Source organism: Lissotriton helveticus, chromosome 3_2 (assembly GCF_964261635.1).
Source record: "Lissotriton helveticus chromosome 3_2, aLisHel1.1, whole genome shotgun sequence".
In the NCBI taxonomy this organism is placed as follows: domain Eukaryota; kingdom Metazoa; phylum Chordata; class Amphibia; order Caudata; family Salamandridae; genus Lissotriton; species Lissotriton helveticus.
In genome coordinates, this window is record NC_136062.1 from 87706341 (window position 1) to 87729584 (window position 23244).

Below are 23244 nucleotides of genomic sequence, written 5' to 3' on the forward strand. Positions count from 1 at the left end.
AGAACTTGTCCGTATCTAGTGATGGACCGCCTGTTGTTAGCCATCTTAGGAAAGAGGAAACTTGTTATATAGCCAGCTGGAATATTGCTGGCCTGATGGCCAAGGAAGATATGTTAGGATGGAAAGATTTTATTAGTTTATTTGATATCATCTGCCTACAGGAAACCTGGTGTAAAACTTTTAAAGGCAGTGACGGCTTTGCATCCTATGAACTTCCCGCATTGGCATCGCCCTTTGGTAGAGCAAAAGGAGGGCTGCTGGTTTTGATTTCAGTCAAGTTGTCAATCTCTGTGAAAAAGCATATAACAGTGGGGGCTCACGCCCAGATTCTATGGCTAGCACAAGAAGCGGGCAAAAATATACTTTTTATTAATTTCTATAATAACATATTTGATGGTACTAGGCACAGTTATTAATGATTTAGAAAATGTACTAAGTAAGATTGTGAATGATTTTAATGGTGTTTATGAATTTATTTTTGTTGGGGATTTTAATATTTCAGCCTGCCCCTTATCATTTCAAAAGCTATGTGGTGTATATAACCGTTCAGGGGATGCTGATGTTCATTTTCCTCATAATTTGTATGGTGAAACTTTGAATAATTTCCTAATACATTATGATATGGAAATTATGGAAAATGAAAAGAATGACCTGGGAGAAAGTATACCGACGTTTAAAGGGAGGGGGGCTAACACTATTATTGATTTTATGTGCATGTCCTCTAACCTAATCCCTTTGTGCTCAGAGCCCAAGGTGGTTGATGTTATGCTTAGTGACCATAACTGCCTAACTATTGAAGCCATGATCTGGAAACCTGTCTCCACTCCCAATCTGGGTACTATTGTTAATATTGAACCATATAGACCGAATGGGTTTAGGTTGAGGTGGAAAGGAGATAAAGCCAAATTAACATCTGATTCCATCATCAATAACTGTCTGATGGAAATTACGGCGATCCTTGAACAGCATGATAACGTGGCTGTCAGTATTGATCACTTTGATGGAATTAACGCAATCATCAATAGGAAGTTCTCTAGAATAGCAGGGCACAAGAGTAGACAAAAACGGGGATGGTTCGACCATGCTTGTTTTATTGCCCGGAGAGACCTCAAAGAGGCATTAGCAGTTAAACCTAGAGATAAGAGTCTGGTGATTCAATTTAGGCAGGATTATAATTTGACCCTTAAACGCAGAAAGGCTGAACTCCAGCAGGAAGCGTGGGATAATCTTAGCCAAGCAGCAGAACTAAAGAACTGTACACTGTTTTGGACTACTGTAAACAGCCCATTCCTAAAGGACAAGAAGGTTCCAGAGCTTACATTTAATGTGAGCATGGAATCATGGATTCAACATTTTTCTGTTATTTTTGATTCTGGTAATAGACCGGCCTCCTCTGTAGACTGCTTGCCTATCGTTGTTCTAAATATTACTACAGCGGAGGTCATGCATAGTATAAGAGCCAGTAAGGGAGGGAAGGCCCAGGGACCTGATGGGGTACCTATAGATGTGTACAAGACTGCCCCGGAGATCTGGGGCCCATTGTTGGTTAAGATCTTTAATGCAGCAGTTAGCTGCAAGATTCCGTCAACATGGGCAGAATCAATAATTGTCCCGATTTTTAAAAAAGGTGACCGGGGCAACGCTAAAAATTACCGGCCTATATCTTTACTGGACTCTTCTGTAAAAGTTATGAGTCGGGTCCTTTTAGTTAGATTAGAGGAATGGGCTGAGACTAATGAGATTTTAACCAACAGTCAGTTTGGGTTCAGAAAAGGTCGTGGCACCATTGAACAGTGCTTGAATTTAGAACTTTAGGTAGGGAAATATACCCAGGCCAAAAAGGGTCAATTTACCTATGCTTTGCTGACCTAAGCAGCGCTTTCGATATGGTAGACCACGCAATACTATGGGCTAAATTGATCGAAATGGGAGCTCCTGAAGGTATAGTTTACTTTTTGGCCCGCTTGTATGAAAAACTCTGCACCAGTGTCCGGTATGGACCTAATGGGGAGTGTACTAATAAGTTCAGGATCAGAAGGGGAATCAGGCAGGGGTGTGTTTTAGCACCCTTGCTCTTTACACTCTTCATTAATGAGGTGGATTCTGTTCTGCAGACAGTTACGGCAGACGCCCCAAGAGTTAACAACCTCAACATTCCTGTGTTACTCTATGCAGACGATGCCGTGCTGCTGTCTAGGACCCCTCTGGGTCTCCAACGCTTGATGGACAGATTTGTACAGTTCATCAAAAGTAGGAAACTGGTGATCAATAGGTCGAAAACTTATGTGATGGAGTGCGGGCCCGGACGAGCCAAAACGAAAGCCAATTCCCATTATTCCATAGAAGGTGAAACAGTCCAAAAAGTTGATAATTTTTGTTATCTGGGGGAATCACATTTTCTAAAAATGGCAGCTGGGATACCGAACATAAAGCTGTTAAAACAAAGATGATTATGAGTGCTAATGGGGTTTTTGTATTTGCCAAGAAGTTGGGGAATAGAAGCATTAAGGACATGTTAAAAATCTATCAATCAAGATGTCTTTCTGCGGCCCTTTACGGGGCTGGAGTCTTGGGTGTGGCATCTGCCGGGAGTCTACAGGTAGAGGAAAATAATTTTCTGAAAAGGCTCCTGTGCTTACCCAAAAGTACCTCCAACAACTTGGTTCATAAGGAAACAGGGATTCAATTCCTGAATGATATGATTATGCTAAGACCCTTACTACTGTGGCGCTCGGTATGGCTGAATGATGGTACTTCTCTGAATAGAGCCATTATCGAGGATTGCCTCACTTTGGACCAGCACTTAAAGATCCCATGGATCAAATATACCATCGACTGGTTTCAAAAGGTTTTTGGGTTTAATATGACCACTGATCGAAATTGTGCCTCTGACATTTCCAAGTCTAATATTAAAATCGTTTTTCTGAACCATTGTGCAGAGAGGCGTGCTCTGGAGGAATCAAAACTTTCTACATGTGTGCTGTATAACAGCTTGAACTATTTTATTGGATTCCACCCATATTTGACACAGGTGACCAGAGTTTCGCACCAGTTTGTGCTGATGAGGATGGGAACAGTACACCATTTGGTCGCGTGTCCCAATGTAAAAATGCGCCCTACTGGTCCCTGTGCGTGTGATTATAATTCAGAACAGAGCACTACACACTTTTTGTCATGCCAATTGTACAGTGAGTTACGGAAAATCTTTTTAAAGCCAATGTTGAGAAGATTTTGAGTAAGAACAATTACTGACTCTATGAAACTGCTTTTAAATTTACATCATCCGGACATTTGCTTTTTTACGGCCACCTTCCTGCTTAAAGCAATTGGTGCCAGGAAAAGTATGTGTTTTTAATCATTCTTTTTAACTATTTATTCCATCCCCTTTTGGATAATTATAATTATGTAGTATTAATTATGTATTATGTGTGTTCACTTTCTCAAAATGATGAAATGTTTTGTATATGTAATTTTGTGTGCTTTTATGGACAAGTTTTTTATGTTCCGAATAAAGCTTTATGAATTGGGAGGGAGGGTATTGAATGGTATGTATTGGAATTGAACTCAGACACAGCTCCAATTCATGGTTCCATAGCCCTGTCTAATTGGCCTCCTGCCACATTATATGGAAACTAAAGCAATGGGGAAAATGTTTCAGGCTGGTGTTCTTGCACCCCATACCAATACAAAAACAGATGCATTCCTTCACCATGCTGTGGATGCCATTAAACTGCGCTGTCTGACCGTTGCTTATCGCTCTCAACTTCCTTATCGCTCTCAACTTCCATTTCATCACCTTTGGAGACTTAACACTCCGGTCCGGGAATCTAGTGTCACCCCCCTTAGTTGTGGAGAACATGAAGGGGAAACTCATCAACTTTGCATATTGCCCTCGCTACCCAGGTCCCAGAAAGCACCCATCCCCTAGAGCCTAAAGTTATGGTGGGTACAATTAAGGGACGTGGGGTAGCATGAGAAAGAAAGACAAAATGGGCAGCATATCCAAACACCACCCAACTCAGTGTCCACAACACCCAACAATATAACGCATCAGGAAAAGGCCAAATTAGAGTTTAATGGACTGGCTGTATGATGCATTTATTGGTGTTTTGGATGCTAAGCTGGAACCAATTTGTGCTTGTGTAACAGAATTAGCACTGATGAACCATAACAAGACGGCTACCACCACAGGAATACTAAGGTAGACTCCAACCTGATCACCTCCCCCAAACACCGCTATCTCACATGTTTGCAATTAGGGGACTGCCATTGAGATACTAAGCAAACAGGTCTAAAACCACTAATTATACTCCCACACTCAACAGGCCCTTAATGGGAGGGTCACACGACTCAGGAGAAACAGCAGCCCATGGCATCTTAAATAGGGTAAGGAGAAACTATGGGGGTATAAACAGTCACACATTGCCCAGAAAGGTTTGCCCAATTTGGCCCACACGACTATGCCCGTCAGAAAGCGGGGCAAGCTTTCACTCAAGCACTATGACACCTTACCTGCCACCAGCAGCTACCTCTCAAGTTATAGTTTTTGGAAATGTTCCACCTCTTTAGGTCACTTCCACTGAAAGCTTTAGAACAATGCTATGCACTGGTTAGATTCTAATTCTATGCTGGGGGTTCTTATAAGAGGTTAGTTTAATATGGTACAAAGAGTAAACTGGATAGGCCTAAAAACCTGGCTATTCAACCAGTAGATGTTATCCTTTTCATTCGCATTGTGTCCAATAGTGCCGGGAAACCCCTGTGTAGCTGTGCACCTTATAAATGTAATAATAGGCAAAAAAGCCAGATCCCTGGATGGAGACTATTAATATAAATTTTAATTACCAGTTAGTGGCAGGAATCAATCAATCAGAACATTTGGAAAGCACACTACTCACCTGTGAGGGTCTCAAGGCACAGGGGGGGGGGGGGAAGAGGGGTGAAGGAAGGGGGTACTGCTAGTGCTCGAACAGCCAGGTCTTGAGCAGCATCCTGTAGGTTAGTAGGTCTTGGGTCTGCTGTAGGAGGATGGGGAGGGAGTTCCAGGTCTTGGCGGCGAGGTATTAGAATGTTCTTCCGCCGGTGGTCACTCTTCGGATGCGAGGGACCTTAACGAGGGCAAGGACAGCGAAGCTGGCGGTTCGGGTGTAGAGGGTGAGTCAGCTGATGAGGTATTCCAGTCCAGATAGTGGAGTGCTTTGTGTGCGTGGGTGAGGAGCTTGAAAGTGATCCTCTTGTTGACATGGAGCCAGAGCAGGTCTCTCAAGTGGGGTGAGATGTGGCTGTGGCGAGGGATGTAGAGGTTGAGGGATGTAGAGGTTGAGGGATGCAGAGGTTGAGGGATGCAGAGGTTGAGGGATGCAGAGGTTGAGGGATGCAGAGGTTGAGGGATGCAGAGGTTGAGGGATGCAGAGGTTGAGGGATGCAGAGGTTGAGGGATGCAGAGGCGTTCTGTGTGCGTTGCAGTCATTTCAGGAGTTTGGCCAAGGCTCCTGCGTAGAGGGCATTTCCGTAGTCAGGCCTGGGTGATCGTTCTTTCAGTGGGGATCCACCTGTAAATCTTGCAGAGCATGCGTAGGGTGTTGAAGCAGGACGACAAAACTGCCTTGACCTGCTTGCTCATGGAGTGTCGAATAGAGGATGACCCCCAGGTTGCGTGGTTGGTTAGGGGGTGGGTGTTGGTGCTGCTCCCAGTGTGGTCAGCCACCAGGTGCCATACCAGGCTGAGAGGGTGGAGCCGAGGATGAGGACCTCTGTCTTATCTGACTTCAGCTTCAGTCGTCTGTTCTTCATCCACTCAGCGATTGCCTTCATTCCTTCGTGGAGGTTGGCTTTGGCGGTGAGGGGGTCCTTGGTGAGGGAGAGGAGCAGCTGGCTGTCAGCGTAGGAGATGAGGTCATGCAGTCAGGCGATGTGGGCGAGCAGTGCCATGTAGATGTTGAACAATGTTGGGCTGAGGGATGATCCTTGTTGTACGCCGCAGATGATCTCTGAGGCTTCGGAACAGAAAGGGGGAGGCGGACACTCTGGGTTCTGCCGGTGAGGAAGGAGGTAGTCCATTCCAGGGCCTCGTCTCGGATCCCTGCAGTGGGGAGGCGTGTGCATAGGGGGCAGTGGCAGACAGTGTCAAAGGCAGCTGAGAGGTCCAGGAAGTTGAGGGCCGCTGTTTCACCGTTGTCCAACATGGTCCTGATGTAATCGGTGGCGGCAATGAGGGTGGTTTTGGTACTGTGGTTGCTGCCGAACCCAGATTGGGACGGGTCCAGGATGTTCTCTTCGAGGTTGCGGGTCAGTTGTCTGTTGACGATCTTCTCGATGACCTTCGCCAGGAACGGTAGCGGGGAGATGGGCCAGAAGTTCTTGAGGTCTCTCGGATCCACCTTGGGTTTCTTGAGTAAGGCGTTGATCTCGGCATGCTTCCAGCTCTCCGGGAAGGTCACGGTCTCAAACAAAGGAGATGTTGATTACCTTGCGGAGATGGGGTGCGATGGTGGAGCTGGCTTTGTTGAAATTGTGGTGCAGGCATGGGTCTGCCTGAGATCTGGAGTGGATGGTGTTCATAATTTTGATGGTGTCGTCGTTCACTTTGGTCCAGGGGAGGCGGGGGGGGGGGTCCGATGATGGGGAGCCGGCATGTGTGGGGGGGGGGGGTCCAAGGTGTCGATTGAGGTAAAGGCGGTCTCTTTGTTGCAGCTGTTGTGGATGTCTGTGATTTTGAGGTGGCTAGGGCGTCACACAGGTCTTGTAATGGTGGGAGGTCATTGGTGTTGGCGAGTTCCTTCACAATGTTGAAGAGCTCTTTGCTGTTGTGTGCGTTGTTGTCGAGGCGGTCCTTTTGGCGGTTCTGAAGAGGTGATGGTGTCTGCGGATGGCGTTCTTGTGGGTCGCATGGCTGTCCGGTGTCTGTTCAGTGCCATTTCTGCTCTAGTTTATGGCAGGTTTGCTTGGAGGCCTGGAGCTCCGCAGTGAACCAGCCGGCTTTGTCGGTGTGCCTGTTGGAGGGTTTCTTGATCGGGGCCAGTGTGTTGTTGGCACAGTCGTTGATCCATCACCTGAGGTTGCAGGGGTCGGTGTCAGTAGGGTCTCAGTGGGAGGGTGGTGCTGAGCTGGTCTTCGGTGATTTTGCAGTGGTAGATCTGTTGGGTGCAGTGGTGCATGGAAGGTGAAGTGGATGCAGCGATGGTCAGTTCGGTGGTGTGGCTGAAGGTGACATGGGAGCTTGTGGAGACGATTGAGTCGATCGTGTGGCCGGCAGAGTGGGTCGGCGTTGTGACGAGCTGTTTGAGTCCGAGGTTGTCGATCAGGGTGGTGGAGTTGCCGTCGTTGTTCGAGGTGGAAGTTCAGGTCTCCGAGCAGGATGTAGTCTGTGGAGGCCATGGCGTGCGTGCTGACTTACTCAGCGATGGCGTCGCTGAACTGAGGCCGGGGGGGGGGGGGGGGGGGGGATCTGTGGACAAGTGTTCCTCTGAGGGTGGTATTGGGATCCGTGTGGAACGGGAAGTGCAGATGTTCAGCAGTGCTATGGGTGTCGTCGGTGCTTGCTTCCCTTAGGCACCCAGATGTCAACCAATCTCCCCACTCTTAAGTAATCTCCTGTTAAGCTTCTTTTATAGAGCTCAGCTCATGGAACAGGTCCTCCAACTAAGCCAGTGGCAGTTACTTAGGTGCCCAGCCCCAGGCAGAAGAGGCCTCCATTTGGTTCGAGGGGATCTGGATCTCAGGTATGCCCCTTTCCCTTTCTTTGATGACTGACTGGATGGATGGTAGTGATAATCTGTGAAGTCACACAAAGGCTTTAAAAGCTCAGTTTCCCTTGACCCCCATCAGGGGAAATAGGCTAAACGTCCCAAAGGCCATAGGTGTTTCTTTGACTTTTTGGGAGCAGTCTAACTATAATAACCACACCACCACAGGCCTGGCTATAACCTGTGGGAATTTGGCCGAGTTAACCGATGTGGTTGGGTGGGGACCCCCGAAACCTGCATAGGTTAAGTTCCAAAGTAGTAACTAACACCTTTTTATACCTGCAGGACTATTGCAGGTATTAAAAACAAATTGGTAAACAAGGATTGGGTAAAGCTATTAAGTCATCCCAATTGATGTGCTTACAGGAAACCTAGCACACTAGGGACTTCCATCGCGATGGGGATAAGACCCTTAGAACCCAAGCCATCCTCTCCAACCAAGGTGGGGCCTAGCTTTACTAATTTCCACCAACTCCCCGCCAACAGTGAAAAAGTGTCTCTTCACCTCACCCTTTTCCCAGATATTTAATCTCCAGATCATCAAGAAAGCCAAATGTATTCTGATTAACGAGCAGGTTACTTACCTTCTGTAGCAATATATCTCTAAGAAACACATATTAGTTATAGATTTATAGAGATTCATTACCTTAGAATTACCCCAGGCATCAGACTGGATCTGGAAAGTTTTTCATCAGCAGTACCCTTGCACGTCGGAAGGTAGTCGGTCGACTCCATGTTAGTTGTAAGCATCGTGGTCACCAAGATGACGTTGCGGTAGCTACAAAGGCCCCGTCCTCGCATGCTCACGTCAGTTCTGTACACGACTTGCCACACCAGAAGCGCAGACCCATGCAAGACTGACTACTGGTGCACAAAACTAGGGCCCTGAAAGGAAGTTCTTAACCCTGAAAGGAAGTTCTTAACCCTGAAAGGAAGTTCTTAACCCTGAAAGGAAGTTCTTAACCCTGAAAGGAAGTTCGCAGAATGGGGAGGATGGGTGGGGAGGTAGGGAATCCATAACTAACCTATGTTTCTTACAGATATATTGTTACCGAAGGTAAGTAACTTGCTCATCTGAAAGAAACAGTTATAGATACCTTCCTTAGAATAGATACGCCAGCAATACTAACCCTGGAGGTGGGTCTGCAAAACAAGTTCACACCAGAAAGTCCTGGAGAACAAAAAGGCCAAAAAAGCAGTCTCTCCAGACTGGACTGTCCAGGCAGTAGTGTTTGGTGAACATGTCCACAATGCCCACATAGCTGCCTGACAGATGTCATTTAGGGGTACTCTTCTTCCCAAAGCAGCAGTAGCTGCTGTCGCCTAGGTGGAATGGGCGCTCACCACTCCTTTGGCAATACTCACCCTTGAGGGTGTCGAGGGGCTGAGGGAAGGCGGGGGCGGGGTGGGGGAAGAGATCTGTTTATCCAAAGAGCCAGGTCTTAAGATTCTTCCTGAAGGTGTTCAGGGAGGGGGTGCATCTGATGTCTGCCAGTAGCTCGTTCCAGGTCTTGGCAGCAATGTGAGAGAAGGATCTTCCGCCTGCTCTGGCTCAGTGGATGCGCGGGGTTCCAATCAGTGAGGTTGGAAGATCAGAGGTTTCTTTTGGGTACATGGAAGTTGATACTGTTGTTGAGGTATTTGGGTCTGCTGATGAGTAGGAATGAGTGAGGATTTTTAAAAGTGACTCTTTTCCCCATGGGGAGCCAGTGGAGACTTCGTAGGTGTTGGCTGATGTGTTCTTGCCAGGGAATGCCGATGACTAGCCTGCCGGCGGTGTTCAGTATTGTCTGGAGTAGGGACTTGTTGATGCCAGTGTAGAGTGTGTTTCCATAGCCCAGTCTGCTGGTGATGAGTGCATGGGTGATCTCTTCCTTGACTCAGGGGGATCCAATTGAAGGTCTTGCGGAGGGTGTTGAAGCAGTGGTGAGGTCTTTGGTGAGGGAGAGGATGAGCTGATCCTCTCCCTCCCTCAGATGATTCTGACCGAAACCCAGGATAGAAGCTGAAAGGTCAGAATCATAGCCCGAATATCCCAGACTCGCTCTTCTGGAGGCTAGACCCGAAACTGCGTTGTGTTCAGAACCTCTCCAATGAAGAGGAGCTTCTGAGAGGGAGTCAGGTGCGACATCGGCACCTTGATTGAGAACCCCAGTGAATGCAGGAGGTCGGCCGTAGCCTGGAGGTTGGAGACGACTGCCTGGAGCAAGCCCGCCTTCAACAACCAGTCGTCAAGATAGGGGGAAGACTGGAAGCCCTGATCTGCACAGATGAGTTGCGACCACCTCCATCACTTTCGTGAACACCCGAGGGGTGCCGGTAAGGCCAAAAGGGGAGCACGGTAAAGTGAAAATGCTCGTGGACTACCATGAACCGCAGGTAACGTCGGTGGGCCTGCAGGACAGGAATGTGAAAATAAGCGTCCTGACAGTTCAACGCTACCATCCAGTCTCCAGAATCTAGGGCAGACAGGACCTGAGCCAGGGTCAACATTTTGAACTTCTCTTTCTGGAGAAAGCAGCTGACGTTCCCGAGATCCAAGATAGGACGCAGGCCCTCGTCCTTCTTGGCACCAGAAAGTAGTGGGAATAGCAACCACAACCTACTTCTGGGGCAGGAACATGTTTGATGGTGCTCTTGGCCAAGTGAGCCGTAACTTTCTGTTGGAGAAGGGCCAAATGATCCCCCAACATTCGATGGTACATGGCGGGGGGAGGGAGCGGTTAGTCTCGAAGGGGACAGAGTAGCCCATTCGTACTATCTGCAATACCCACCTCTCTGACATGATGGTAGGCCGGTGGGGGAGATTAGGACAAATTCTGCCACCCACGAGCATGCCATGGGCCTAAAAGGTTGGAATAGGAGGGTTTGGAGGCTAGTGCAGAGGGGGCGGTGGTGGACTGGCCCGCACTGGCCCCCAGAATCACACAAGTGGTTCCCACGTCCCCAGCCGCGGCTGAACAGCTTGCGCCGGCCTGTGGCCCTGGAAGGAGCATGGTGGGGCACCCCTTCGGTAGCCACGACAGATGCAAAAAGCAGACAGTGCAGGGCGTGTAGTGGAGAGGCCCAAGGACTTGGCGTAGCCCAAAAGTCCTTGAGGCGCTTTAGCGCACTATCTGCTTTGTCACTAAACAGGCGACGACCATCAAAATGCATGTCCATCAGGGTGTTCTGGACATCCCCAGAAAAGCCAGTCGACTTCAGCCAGGCATAGTGTCGAAGAGCTACCGACGTTGAAATTGTCCGACCCTACGAGTAGTTGGTGTCCAGTCCACAGAAGATGGTAAACTTCGCTGCATCTCTCCCCTCTGGAACTGCATGGGAGAGCACAGCCTGGGCCTCCTCCAGGCATTGAGGCAGCACTTGCGCCACCGTATCCCACACAGTGGGAATAACGGCCTAACAGACATACAGTGTTTACCGATTGCAGTGCCAAGCTGGAGGAAGAAAACATCTTCCCAAGTCGGTCCAGCTTTTTGGATTCCCCATCAGGTGGAGCATTAGGGAAGGCACCTATGGATGTGGAGGCTTGGCTTGGACCACCAAGCTCTCAGGGGTGGGATGTTGGGAGAAGAAAGTGGGGTCAGCAGGGCAGTGGCGTCAGACAATCACCCTATCAACAGGAGCCCCTGTGTTGGGCTGGACCAGGTGCCCAAAAGGAGGTCTGTTAAGGCTTCTTTGAACGGCAGCAGGGGCTCCGAAGAGCTCGCTGTCGGCTGAAGCACCTCCGTCAAGAGGTTAGTCCTGACTGCCACCATAGGTAGCTCGAGGTGGAGGGCCTCGGCCACCCTACGCAACACCACTGCGTATGACGTTCCCTCCATCGTAGACACAGCAGGAGACAACATGCCTAGGTCTGGGGAAGTACCCAGACCACTGGCATCCCCCAGTTACTCTCTCCAGTCCAGATCATAATCTAACTGGACTGTTAAAGGGTCACCAGTCCCCTCCCAGTCTTCCTCCCCCTTCTCTGGCGGCCAATCTGGCTGAAAAGGGCCAGGGAGAAACACAGGCACAAAGGTTCCCATCAGCGCCAGATCCCAGCTTAGTGTCCACATTGGGGCCGGGGTCAACACAGCCGCAGCCGACTGCAGACATGGTGCCGGTGGAATCGGCGCCTGTGAAGGTGTAACAAGGTCGACCGGCACCAATCCGGAACCAGGCCTGGATCTAAGGGGGCCCTGCGGGGCTGAAGCCGCTGGTGAAGGCCTAGGGCCCCCCACCCGAGTCCATAAGGCAAGAAGGCGCGCCAGCAGAGTTGGCCTGCCCAAAGATGGCATGCATTGCTTCGTAAAATTGACAAAGCTGGGCAGGGGTCGCTCCTGGTCAGGCCTGAGTCGACCCTGTAGGCTCCACATGTGGAGCTGCGGGAGGGGCATCACCCGCACCCTTCGTCACGTCGACCGACAGGTGAGGGGAAGTCGAAGAGCGAAAATGCTTCAACTTCTTACGCTTCTACTTAAATGACCCAGAGTGCGAAAACTTAGAAGGGGAGTGATGATGACTCCGCGATCTGTCCCTCAACCTAGCACGCGACCAGGACCTTGAGCTTCGCGGAGCCGACTGACAGGCCTCTAGGAGCTTTCGGGACTGCTCCTGCAAAGACTTCGGGGCCATGGTTCGGCAGTCGGAGCACTACTTAAGGTCATGATCAGGCAGCAGAGACACACAGTACGGATTCGTCACCAACATGAGTCGGTTACAGGAAGCACATGCCTTAAAGAGGGTATCCCTCGTGCACCAGGGGTCGATGGACTCAAAAAACAAGTCGACAAAAGTCGAGAATACAAGTCAGTCACAAAGTGACTGTAGGTACCGCTCTCTCCGGATCTGCGCTTGCTGGCGAAAAAAAGAACTGACGTCAGCACACGAGGGCAGCGTCTATGGAGCTACCGCGACATCATACCGGTGGCCACTATGCCAAACGCAGAGTTGACCAACGGCACCATCCGACGCTCAGGGGTACTACCTACGATAAACTTTCAGGGTCTAGTCTGATGCCTGGGGGTAATTCTAAGGTAAGGCATCTATAACTAACTGTTTTTCAGATTTTTATAATAATATTTTTGAGAACACAAGGAATAGGGGAATCGACCTGGGGAGAGAACTGGAATCTTGAGACCAGTGTTTCAGATAACTGCATTTGCATATGGGTTGGGGATTTCAACACAGATATTTGAGATAAGCCCTCTAGTAAGATGTGTGGATACGAAACATCCATGGAGGTAACCACACACTTTCCACACAACCCATATGGTCAGATATAATTTAGAGTTCATGGAACATACACCAGATAGTGATAGAAAAGGAATATCCTCCTTCCAGGGGAACCGTTCTGGTTCTACTATTGATCACATTCTGGTCTCTGAAGCAGACTGGGATGGGTAGACTCCTATAATATTGTTCCCAATCATTTTAATATTTATCACACATTGTTGAGGTCACCCAATATTAAAACACAGTGGACTAAGGAACTGCAACTGGCAGAACATATAAAAACCCATGGCACAAATGGTATTAGCCTCAAATTGACATAGGTCAATGGAGTTGCCCTACTAGATAACACGATAAAGCACAACATCATTGAATTTTCCACTTGCAATGACCAAAATTCTTTGCCCCGCCAAAATATAGATGTTTTCAGTAAAATATTAACAGATATTCCAGGTAACCTGAGATCGATCAGAAAGAGGACTGATAAACCTAGGTGGTCTAATCTGGACTGCTCAAAAGCAAACCTAAAGGAAGCCCTCCAGACCCACTTTAGAAATAGAGAGGAGTTTGCCCTTCAGACTCGCTTATAAGCTAGCAATAAAGAGAAGGGGAGGTCTACAAGAGGAAACATGGGCAAATTTTCAACAAGCAGCTGAAACGCGAGATGTTACCCTTTTCTGGAAAATAATAAACCAGTTTACAAGAAGTTACTACCTCCTTGAAAAAGTTCGCTGCTGCGAAGGCACAGGAGGTTCCAATTGACACATCTATATTGTGCATTAATTTAGGGGTCCCTATATAGATGCAGGTGTGCAACGCGGCAGCCAGAGGATATCTGCCCTCATCTTGGGCAGAAAGTATTATAGTCCCGATCTTTTAAAAAGGGGAGAGGATGCAAGGTGTTCTCATCCAATGCCCCTCCTGGATTCTTCTGCTAAACTAATGGGCAGAGTCCTACTAGAAATGTTGGTATCCTGGGTGATAGACCATCAGTCCTAACAGATGCCCAATATGGCTTTATAAGATATGGGGGCACTATGGATCACACTGTCATCAGCAAATACACCGTAGTGAACAGGGCCACATCCATTTATACTTTGCTTATTTGAGCAGTGTGTTTGATCTGGTTAATCGCACCAAGCTCTTGCAGTCACTGATTATGATTGGTGCCCCCATTGACATTGTGATCTTTAGCTCACAGCAATAGGTCAAGGGGAGCAGTCAAGGCACGGTTTAAAATCACCCAAGGGATCCAGCAAGCCTGTGCCCTTGCACTGACCATCCCCCCCATCTCCCTTTAAGTTTTGTTACATATTAATGAGGTAGTTTAGTTTTTTCCCAAAAGATCAATGAGACGGCTCAAAAGTTGACCAACATTCAATACCGGCACTACTATATGCAGATGACAGTCTTGAGCTCCAAAATTGGTAACAGCCTTCAGCTCTTGATGGTTAACCACATCCGCGTTGAGACTGGTTCTGCGTCCTGTGGCTGGCTGGACGTGTGGGGGTGCCCCTTCCTTGGCCACGAAAGGGGCAAAAAGCAGAAGTTTGCTGGCGCTGGCTCAGGCCTAAGGACTTAGCCATAGTCCTGGAGTCCTTAAAACGCTCTAGCGCACTATCCGCTTTTGTCGCCAAAGAGGCATCGGCCATCGAAGTGCATGTCCATGAGCGTGGGCTGGACATCCCCCGAAAAGTTGTCAGACCGCAGCCAGATGTGGCGACGAATCGCCACCGTGGAAATCGCTCTGCCCAGCAAGTCCGTGGTGTCCAGTCCACATCAAATAGAGTACCGTGCTGCATCCCGCCCCTCCGCCAGAGCTTGATTGAGCCGTGTCCGGGCCTCCTCTGGACACTGTGGCAGCACCTCCGCAACCATATCCCACAGAGAGTGGGTGTAAAAGCCCGAAAAGCAGACCACAGCCCCAAACTCAGAGAGAACAGTTTCTTCCCAAACTGATCATACCTTTTGGATTCCCGATCCGGAGGATACGTTCTGGGACGTAGAGGCCTGAATCACCAGGCTCTCAGGGGTGGGGTGAATGGACAGAAAGCAGGGGTCGCCAGGAGCCGGGCGGTGGCGCCGGGCCACAATCCGATCCACAGGGAGGGCTGTAGAAGGCTTGGACCAGGTGTCCATCAGAACATTGGTGAGGGTTTCGTTAAACGGCAGTAGAGGCTCCGAGGAGCTTGCCTGCGGTTTGAGCACCTCAGTGAGGTTAGTCCTCACGGCTGCGACAGGGAGCTCAAGCGCCAAGGCCTTGGTTGCTCTGTTCAACACCACGCTATAAGTAGCCCCGCCTCCGAAGCCACAGAGGGAGGAGAGATAAACCCAGTGTCGGGAGGAGAGATAAACCCAGTGTCGGGAGGAGAGATAAACCCAGTGTCGGGAGGAGAGATAAACCCAGTGTCGGGAGGAGAGATAAACCCAGTGTCGGGAGGAGAGATAAACCCAGTGTCGGGAGGAGAGATAAACCCAGTGTCGGGAGGAGAGATAAACCCAGTGTCGGGAGGAGAGATAAACCCAGTGTCGGGAGGAGAGATAAACCCAGTGTCGGGAGGAGAGATAAACCCAGTGTCCTCCCCCAGCTCATCTGCCTAGTCCTGGCTTAACTGGCACTGCTGTGCCAGAGGGTCCTCAGACCCCTCCCAGTCCTCCTCGTCAGCCATCTCCTGGAAACCAGGCAAAAATGATGGAGCCGGGTAGTAGGTGAATTGCTCACCCATCGGCGTCTGAGACCGCGCCGCTTCGGCGTTGCACCCGGACTGAAACCGGGGACGGCGTCGTCCGAAGACTGTGCCGGGAGCGACACCCTCTGGGTCGGTGCCAGCGGAGGAGTCGTGAGGTCAACTGGCAAAGACCTGGGGCCGTAGTCGACGACGGTACTGAAGCACCTGACGGCACCGGGGCCAGAGCCGCCTGCCCGCAAGGGCTCCCAATTGGACCCGTGGGACCCAAAGGCGCCTCGACCGGGTCCGACGGAGGGAAGTGAGTCCTCATTGCCACAAGGAAGCCACGTATCTCCTCTGGCGTTGCGTGCAGCCCAGGGACCGATGGGTGTCGAGCAGGAGACGGCACCTGCGGCTCCAGCAAAGGATGCACTGGCAGTGTGACCCGAACCCCCACCGCTTCGGGGGGGGGGGGGGGGGGGGGAAGTCAGAAGAGCGATTACACCTCTTCGACTTCTTTTTCGAATGCCTCGACTTAACGGAGGACTTTGAGCCCGACGAGTGGTGGTGACGAACAGCGATGACTGCGGCTCCGCGACCGGTCCCTCGACTTCCTCCTCATCCGGGACCTGGAGCGGCATGGAGCAGACTGCCGGAGCTAGAGCAGCTTACGGGACCGCTCCCGTCTAGCCTTCAAGGTCAAGGCCCGGCAGTCGGGGCACGACTTGTCATCGTGGTCGGCCCAGAGGCAGTAAAGGCACCGACGGAGGGGAGGTGGGTGTCGTCACCGACATTAGACGGTGACCGGCTTCGCAAGGTTTAAAACCTGGTGTCCCTAATGGCACCGCGAGTCGAAAGCGACTCAAAAAGTGATCAAAAGAGATCCAAAAAGTTATTAAAAAAATACTGCCTTTTCCGGATCTGCGGTTGCTGGCGCAGAAAACAGAACAGACGTCAGGGCGTGAGGGAGGCGTCTAAGTATTCTGACGACATCATTCCGGCGATTACAACGCAGACAACGGACAAGGAGCCGCAGACGACGCCTACCGATGCGCAAGCGTACTGCTGACGAAAACTTTTCAGATCCATTCTGACGCCTTGGGATATTCGAAGGTAAGGAATCTAACACTAATGTGTTTTTCAGATAGCCGTTACAGAAGTAACAGTCGACGTGGTCATCGACGGAAAAACCATCATCGAAGCCGCTGCTGTCGACAGTGGACCAGTCGACTGGAGTTGAATCGTCGTCGTCAGAAAGTGACTCGTCGTCGACAAGGTGGGCCTCGATGAGAAAGGACTAGTCTTAGTCACTGGTACCATCAACGGAGACCAAACAGGCAATGTTATCATAGTAGACGGTGCCACCGTCGACGAAGCGATTGCCCATGGCTGGATGGTCATCGACGTAGAGGAGGCACTCACCTTCTGAGGAGATGGTAGTCGACGGTGCTTTTTTCGACGTCGAAGTAATCCCGAGACACTCAGGGTGAGTTTTTTGTTGTTTTGAGGAAGTTCTGTGGAATTCTCCCTTTTTCACCAGACTTCTCCTCTGAGGAGAATGAAAGCTTCTCTTTTTTAGAGGAAGTGACCAGCCTCAGAGTGAGGCTTCTTCAAGGTCTTGCTCTGTCGCTCAGGGGCATTATCCTACCTATCCCTCTTCTTGGTTAGAGGGGTGGGCACCTGAGGTCTAACATTGCCATCATCTACTGAAACGAAGTCCGATGTAGTTTTCAACTTTTTAAGCTAAACCAGCAATCTTCCTTCTGTCTTTCAAAGTATTGGCAGGAAAGGTTCTACAAATTCTGCAGTCTTTAGCTTTGTGAGCCAGATAAATACAGTAAATACATTCCTTGTGAGGGTCATCGAAAGGTAATCTCTTCTTCCCACATGAAGAACAAGAGATCTTGGGGATGGTCAAAAGGGCAATTTAAGTGGCTTACTAATGCCCAAACGGTAGTGGGAACATCTTTCAGAGAATGCACTTTTATTGCTCAGTTTTTGTTTGTGTGCAAAAGTAGCGCAAATGCAAATGGTGCTTTCTTCTTTATACTGAAAGGCAAATATGCTCTTTGGTGTAGTACATTTGTTTAGATTAGGTTTCGACTGATAACCTGAAACCCTATGTGATCAAGAATATAGACATCTTGGAATGGTCTCCAGCAAAGATCATGAAAGTCCTATACAAAACAGTCTCATTTGCAGTGGAAAACAAGTCAAACCTTTTTGATTATCGATTATCCAGAGAATCCTCAACGGGGGTCCTTCTCTCCGTCTTGTAGGCATTTGGACATGCTGACTGAACAAAGGATGTGGTGATCACTAATCTAGGTACTGTCAAAGGTGCTGCAGGTGGCTGAGCAGGCAGGACAATGACAAGAGGTTTCTCAAACAAAGAGTGCATATTCTATCTACAGTGTATGTCCAACATTGTAGCAAGATTTCCACTTCCTTGCTCATGGAGTCAGACCATGGCCTGTGAAGTTGGTCCTGCAATATTGAGGGCTTTAGCACCAGACTCTATAAATCAGAGGCAGCAGCTTGCTTAGAAGTGTTTGATCGGGTGTTTTTGTACCTTTTTTGGAAGGTTCAAGGGACACACTCCTCAGTCATCCACCAGCAGTGGAGCTGGGTATGGAGGGGTGGGGGGGTTTGGGGGAAAGGGTCCTTTGATTAAACTTGTTGAGGAAATAAAAAGATCTTCTACCGGTTGTCTTGGTTGAGAATATGCTATAGATCCAAAACAAAACAAACAAGCATTTACAATGCAATGGTTTTGCCTTTGTTAAAGTTTGAGGTATTGGCAATGCTCTTGACATTATTTTTATTTGTTTTTTTTAACATAAATAATTGTCATTGTCATTTGCAATGCCACTAGCTTTATCTTTCGCAAATGACACCCACAAACACCTACAGAGAGCCCCCCCAACACACACCCACACAGAGCCCCGCCCACACACTACGAGCCCCCCCACACACTGCGAGCCCCCCCCACACACTGCGAGCTCCCTCCACACACTGCGAGCTCCCTCCACACACTGCGAGCCCCCCCACACACACAGAGCCCCTCCCCCACACACTGAGAGCCCCTCCCCCACACACTGAGAGCCCCTCCCCCACACACTGAGAGCCCCTCCCCCACACACTGAGAGCGCCCCCCCCACACTGCGAGCGCCCCCCCACACACACTGCGAGCTCCCTCAACACACTGCAAGCCTTCCCCACACACTGCGAGCCCCTCCCCCACACACTGAGAGCCCCTCCCCCACACACTGAGAGCCCCTCCCCCACACACTGAGAGCCCCTCCCCCACACACTGAGAGCCCCTCCCCCACACACTGAGAGCCCCTCCCCCACACACTGAGAGCCCCTCCCCCACACACTGAGAGCCCCTCCCCCACACACTGAGAGCCCCTCCCCCACACACTGAGAGCCCCTCCCCCACACACTGAGAGCCCCTCCCCCACACACTGAGAGCCCCTCCCCCACACACTGAGAGCCCCTCCCCCACACACTGAGAGCCCCTCCCCCACACACTGAGAGCCCCTCCCCCACACACTGAGAGCCCCTCCCCCACACACTGAGAGCCCCTCCCCCACACACTGAGAGCCCCCCCCCCACACACTGAGAGCCCCCCCCCACACACTGAGAGCCCCCCGCCCACACACAGAGAGCCCCCCGCCCACACACAGAGAGCCCCCCGCCCACACACAGAGAGCCCCCCGCCCACACACAGAGAGCCCCCCGCCCACACACAGAGAGCCCCCCCCTGTCTGGCAATGTACATCAGGCCCTCAGAGTTAATTGTGAAGAAAGACAAGGAGAGAGAAATGGAGAGATGGAAATGAAGGGTAGGAAGAAGAGAGATGAAAAAGGAGAGAGGGGCAAAGAAAGGGCAATAGGAAAATAGAGAGTGCAAGAAAAGAAGGAGAGAGAGTTGGTGACTGAAAGAAGAGAGTGAGAGAAGGCAAATAGAGAGGAAAGGCACACGAGAGAGTGCAAGAGAGAGAAGCATGATAGATAAGGAGGAGGAGAGAGGACGCATGAGAGAGAGATCAAGAGAGAGGGAAGGCAGGAAGAAAAGTAAGGGCAGAATGGAGTGAGAAGGCAGAAAACAGAAAGAGTAAAAGATAGAAAAAGAAGCCAAGATGAGGAGGGAGATGGAGAGAGGACGCGGGAGTAAGAACAGGAGAGAGAGAAAGCAGGAAGTAAAAGGAAGGTAGGAGGTAAGGCATAAACAGAAGGAGGGAGGGAGAGAGCAGATGGAAGAGGGAGCAGGAGGGAGAGGGACAACAGAGGGAAAAGAAAGCATAAAGGAGATAGAGATAGAGAGAAGAATGATGGATAGGGAGGAAGAGGAACACGGAGAGGGTTGGAAAGAGGAAAAGAGAGAAAAGAGAGTTTGATAAAGAGTTAAAAGAAAAAAAAGAGAGAGTGCAGGAGAGAGAAGCATGATAGAGAGGGAGCAAGAAGGAAGGAGAGAGAGAACAGATGGAATAGGGGGCAGGAGGGAGAAGGAAGAGAGAGCAAAAAGGAGAGGGAGATATAGAGAAGAGAGAAAGATGGGTCTGCCAGAGAATAAATAAAATAAAATGTAGCTGTAAACATTCTATAACGAAATCAGTGATCATATAGTGTTTTTCGACGAAATTATGTTTTTTAAGGCGTGGTATACAACGGTACCTCAAGTAGAAATATGAAATAATATACGCAGCGACTTGAGCCTTGGGGGAAGTAAGTTTAAGGATGTTCTTTTTGGACTACGTCTGACGTGTGTTTGTGCTGAATGTGACCTAAATTACAGTTTAAGAACTACTCGGCCTACATTTTAGTGGTTATCTTTTTTCTCCGAGGTTTTTCTGCTTCTTTTGCAGGTACGTGTTCCACTGGACGCTACTGTATTACTCTGGTCAGAAAACGGGCGTAAAATGAACCCAGAAAGTGTCATAGCCAATTGAATACCACAGAACTGACAACATAAATATTATTTCACATGTTGACTATAAACACCTAAACTCTTACCCCATTTCAGTCCATGATGTGTTCTCTCACCCCACATAGCCTGGATGCACTCACCGCATCCACGCCCGCACGACACAGTGCACCTGCCGGGTGCCGCAATGGTCTGATTACATGGGATAGCATTGGTGCCCGTGTACATTTACATCAATATTTGCACCAAACCTAATGCACTGTTCTGTCAGTAAAGGTGTTGCTTTTGCACTTTTGCCCTCATGTAAAATGTTCGCATTTTTTGCACGAGTCTGTGCGTGCGAAGGTGGCTGCAAAATTACATTAACCCCATTGAAACTCGACGCAATAAGGCAAAGTTGGTGCAAACCCACGCATTCTGACGCCTGCCTCCTATTCTCCACACGTCCAACACGGAAGCTGTTTGTGACCACACAAGATGGCCACCACCTATTGAGTGGTGACTATTTATGGACAGTGTTTAAGGAAATAACACCGTCCTTTAATCAACACGGCCCAGAATAACAGCTAGCTACCACACACCGATACAAACCTCCTGCCTCTGGAAGTCGCCAGCGCTTTTTTGTGCTGGTGCTTGTAGGTGCTGGCCAACGACACTCATTGCTGGGGACCTAGAGTTAATTCTTTCAGCGATATAGGTTGACCCTGGGAAAAGAAAGGCAAATGGAGAAAGGGGGACCAGTGAATGGCAATATAGTGAGAAAGCAGGCCTCAAGAGTGAGGTAAAGGCACAGGAAGTGGAGGTGAAAGAAAGGGGCGTCAGGTGGAATCGGGTCTGGCAGCCCAGGTTCTAAGAAATCACAGCATTCGCAGTGCCGACGACTGTCTTCGAATGAGAACTCTGCACCCCCACACTTTTGTTTCCCTCAAACATTAAGCTGTGTAGGACATCTGGACGCGGGCGCTCTTTCTGCTACCCATGCCTGCCTGTGGGTTTAAAGTTACCGTCAGCGACGGACCAGCGCTGGGTCGCGTTTGCCCCTGGGTCACTGCCCTTCACCCACGGAGGGCGCGCAGGCGGGCAGAGGCTGCGCATTAGCACACGGAGCTGCTGTGGGTGAGGTGCGTGGGTGGAATGGCCACGAAACATGAGCCTTTGGCACTTCGTACCCAGCACGACTCCTACTTGATAATTGTTTATGTTTAGAGAGCCGGCCTATGAAGCCTAGGGAGCGAATGCAGCACCAACCACGCACGCACACAGACCCGCTACCTTCTAAACGGTGCATGTTCGCTTTAAATACGGTCCCCGTTCTAAAGAGTGGGTACAACCCCTGCACAGCACGCGCGAGCGCGCTCACGCACGTACACACACGTGGACCCGCATACCTACTAAAGGGAGTACATTCACTTTAAACACGGTCCCCGTTCTAATCAGCGAGTACAAGCACATATCCTACACAGCACGCGCGCGCACACACATACTCTCACAAGCGGACCCGCATACCTTTCTAAAAGGTGAACAGTGGACATACACAAATACACACAGTGCACAACCCCACCCTAAACAGTGCGCGCACGCACACACACGGTGATAATGGTACGAATGCGGCCTGCCCCTTTTATGGAGAGATTAACTGGGCCGAGCTGCGAAGGGTCCCGAGCGCTGTTCAAACAGTTCAAGGGGGAAAAGTGCAACTCAGAGTCCGCGGCCCCCGCGACTGTGGAAGGGAAACAAAGGTGGGGGGGGAGAGGGGGGCAGTTGTAATACTGTAACCGCCGGCAGTAAAAGCTCCTCGGCTGAAGGGCCACTCACTCCTTGCCTGAAGTGGGGCAAGGTTTACTTTCCACCTCTCTCGAGACGCTGGGAGCCCCCGGACGGACACCTCACACCACAGGCAGAGCCGGGACATGACCCGTCCATCACTTGCGGGATGAAAGAGAAGTGTGTGCTTGTGAAACCAGACGCACCCCGAACGCACACGTGAAACGGGCACTTACAGGGATCGAAAATTGTACTCGACCGCTCGCATAGTCGAGCTAAATTTAACAAGGTCGAGCTGTTTTTAGGTCCTACTCGCCCTTTCTGGCGAGTAGGAAAACAAACCAACTTTTGTCCTCCGTCTGTGAAAACTGAACAAATGTGACAAGATAACAAGATTTAAAGGCATTTTTATTGCTCACAAAGTTAATGAGCAATAAAGATGCCTTTAAATCTTGTTATCTTGTCACATTTGCTCCGCTTTCAGAGACGAAGGTCAAGAAGGTTGCAGTTAGGTCGAGGACATTTTTTAAGGTACTAGTCCTGCAGGACTAGTACCATTTTTTGGATTTTTCGAGCCCTGACTTACGGCAGAAACGTGCACGAACTGGGATATATTCACATCCAGGCTAATAGTGTGAATGTTAGGACATATTAATAAAACAGCCACGTTTACAATCTATTATTATCGTCATAAATAAGTCTCAGCTTCTGTGCGCAATCAATGCCTTACAACAAACGACCAACTTCTTTTATCATCGTGTTTTTGGGCTGATGTCTCACGGGGGAATTTGAAAGTGAAGGCGGGTGCCCTCAATCCCGGACCGAAGCTGCGGCCAATCGCAGCACGGCTCCAGCGATGACGCGGCGGCTCGAGAACCACTCCTAGCGCGGCGGCACTGAGGGGGCTCGACCGCCTCAGCCA